Genomic DNA, 3814 nt, shown 5'->3' with positions numbered 1-3814 from the left:
TTACATGTATAAGTTGTCTCTTCTTGATTGTTACCTCCCGAATTTTGGTAGAATAACTAAAGAAACAATAGACTGGTAAATGTATTTGAAGTGTGCTGATATCAACCATAACATTATACAGTATGTAGAAAAAAAGGGTTAAATAACAAAATCTCCAAGAAAATTTTTGAACGGAAAGTCCCTCATCAAATGGTAATATCAAAAGCTCAAAAATTTCAAACAAATGTAAAACAACTGTCATATTCCTGACTGAAATCAATAACAGAAACATTAACAGCAATGATTTCTGTCAGGTTTGTAAGGTTTTCGATGAAGATAGTTCAATATAGCAAATTCAATTCCTTAAAACTAATGTATATTTGGTTATAACACGATAAATATGTGATAACGAATTAAATTTTAGATCTTAAGGTATTTGCAAAGCACGGCGACAACATACCAAAATAATAATTAATAAGAAGATGGGTTTTTATTATTTACTGCCATAAAACTTCAATTCTCCAAATTCATTGCAGTAACATGAATATAAGAAGTCAAAGAAAAAAATCATCTAGTTTTTAAGGAGGTAAATTAAAAATCTATCCACCGTGTAATAGTTGTAGGCAATATTGTTCACTGTTCCCTTGTAGAAAATTGTTTCAATGTCAGTCATAGCACATCTCCTTATTTTCCGAAGGATTGTATTTGCATCATAATTGATTTAGACGCTGTTTAAGATTCATTCTTTTCTTGTCTCTGAATAAGTCAATAATTCTGCTGTTCTAAAATTGAGAATGGAAATCGGGAATATGTCAAAGAGACAACAATCCGACCAAAAAAAAGTCTGATAACAGCCGAAGGCCACCAATGGGTCTCAAGTTAACGCAGCGAGAAAATGGTCCTCAGCTGGTACCTAAATAAATATGTGTACTTGTTTAGTAAAAATGGACGTCACAGTAAACTCCAAAACAAGTATCTATGAACTAAAATTATAAAAACATTCCAGACTAATAAAACTATGTACGACTTTAGTTATCCTGGTTCCCGGTACTACGTTCCACCTATTAGTTATTAGCCATACTCTCTCACGACGTTATATTGGTATATGTGTAACATACTTAATATTGCGATCGGGAACCAGTCTAGACTTTAGTAGGAGTAAACCACAAAGGCTCCAAACTTTACGAGTCTTCACAAGGATCAAAGTTGCTGCAAAATATTTACCCGTACAAATAAATGCAAAAGTAATATACCGCTGTTCAAAAGTCATAAATCGATTAAGAGAAAACAGATCCGGGTTACAAACTAAAAAACCAAGGGAAACACATCAACTATAAATGTATAAGAGGAAACAAAAAATCAACAGAACACTGATGTGCAACAAAAAACAAACAACAATACAACATACATACTCTTGTATAACAACTGCCATATTTCTGACTCTGTACAGGACATTTGAAGAAAAAATGGTTAGTTAAACCTGTTTTTTTAGCTAGCCAAACTTCCGCGCTTTATGGCAATGTTAAAGATACCGCTAAACTACAACATTACATATGACGGGGATACAGTACAAATAAATGCAAAAATACAAAAAAACAGAGCTACAGAGTCTGATTAATTTTCACCTCAAACGAATACAATAAATGTATAACATAATACTTAGCCATGGTAGTGTTCCGATTATGCTTCGCGGCAGGTTTCACACGATTGAAAAAATCATTAGGTTTACTATTGTTCAATAAATGAGAAAAAGGTATAAACAATTTCATACTATAATCAAATGCTACAAACATCAATATGAGGCAAAGGATGCAGTCATATCATAAAATATTTGCCGATAAATGGATGGATAAATGACTAAGACCCATACTTATTATCACCATGGTAAAGCAAAGAAAAACGACAATCAAACAAAAACAGTAAAATCAAACATATAGACGCCCGTCTATTGTTGAAAACCGAATGTTGACTTATTGATCGAATTGGCACATTCCTAAATTAAAAATAATTTGTTTCTAAATTAAAAAGTATAATAACAAAAATACTGACCTTTGATGTTCTCAAAAAAATCCATGTATTAATCACAAATAGAAGGAATGGAATTGTAATGATATGGAACACGATGTTGACGTTATTATACTGAAAACATGGTAGTAAGATCTCGGTATGAACGTAGTATAATCGTGGTAAGAACGTACTATAATCGCAGTAAAGGCGTGGTAAGATCGTGTTACAATCGGATAACTCGTGGTATGGTCGTAGTGAGAACGTGATGAGCGTCGAAAGATCTTGATAAGCGTAGTGAGGACGCATAATAAGCGCGGTGAGAACGTGGTATAACCGTATCGGGATCGTTGTAGAAGCGTAATGAGGACGTAGTAGCATCGTGAAAGCAACGAAAATTTACATTTTCATGCTGCTCATTCTGCGACCTCACCACGATCTTAATTTACTTTTACGACTTTATCGTGGTCTAGTGGGACCGGGGCTTTAGATTCATTCTTTTCTTGTCTCTGAATAAGTCAATAATTCTGCTGTTCTAAAATTGAGAATGGAAATGGGGAATGTTTCAAAGAGACCACAATCTGACCAAAAAAGAGACTGATAACAGCTGAAGGCCACCGATGGGTCATTAACGTAACGCAGCGAGAAAATGGGCCTCAGCTGGCACCTAAAAAAATATGTGTACTTGTTAAGTAAATATGGATGTCACAATAAACTCCAAAACAACTATCTAATAACTAAAATCATAAAAACATTGTTAAGTAGGAGTAAACCACAAAGGCTCCAAACTTAACGAGTCTTCAAATGGAGTGATGATCAAAGTCAGAATATTTACCCGTACAAATAAATGCAAAAGTAGTATACCGCTGTTCAAAAGTCATAAATCAATTAAGAGAAAACAAATCCGGGTTACAAACTAAAACCAAAGGGAAACACATCAACTACAAATGTATAAGAGGAAACAAAAAATCAACAGAACACTGAAGTGCAAAAAAAAAAAAAAAAACCAAACAGTACAACATACATAGAAACGAACTCTTGTATAACAACTGCCATATTTTTGACTCTGCACAAGACATATGAAGAAAAAATGGTAAGTTAAACCTGGTTTTTTGGCTAGCCAAACCTCCGTGCTTTATGGCAATTTTAAAGATACTGGTAAACTGACAACATTTCATATGACGGGGATACAGTACATATAAATGCAAAAATACCAAAAACAGAGCTACAGAGTCTGATAAATTATCACCTCAGTTCCTTAAACGAATACAATATAACATAATACTTAGCCATGGTATTGTTCCGATTATGCTTCGCGGCAAGGTTTCACACGATTGAAAAAATCATTAGGTTTACTATTGTTCAATAAATGAGAAAAAGGTATAAACAATTTCATACTATAATCAAATGCTACAAACATCTATATGAGGCAAAGGATGCAGCCATATGATAAAATATTTGCCGATAAATGACTAAGACCCCATACTTATTATCATCATGGTAAAGCACAGAAAAACGACAAACAAACAAAAACATATAGACATCCGTTTATTGTTGAAAACCGAATATTGAGTTATTGATATCATTGGCACATTCCTAAATTAAAGATAATTTGTTTCTAAATTAAAAAGTATAATAACAAAAATACTGACCTTTGATGTTCTCATTTTTAAACGCAATGTCTCTCGTCAAATGGCAAAATCAAAAGCCAAACACATCAAACGAATTGAAAACAAATGTCCTATTACAGACTTGGTAAAGGCATATCCTTATGCATGTTATGTAGAAAATGGTGGATTAAACCTGTTTAAAACCCCAGTTGAATCAAACA

This window comes from Mytilus edulis, chromosome 2 (assembly GCF_963676685.1).
Source record: "Mytilus edulis chromosome 2, xbMytEdul2.2, whole genome shotgun sequence".
Lineage (NCBI taxonomy): Eukaryota > Metazoa > Mollusca > Bivalvia > Mytilida > Mytilidae > Mytilus > Mytilus edulis.
Note: the sequence above shows the minus strand (reverse complement) of the source record.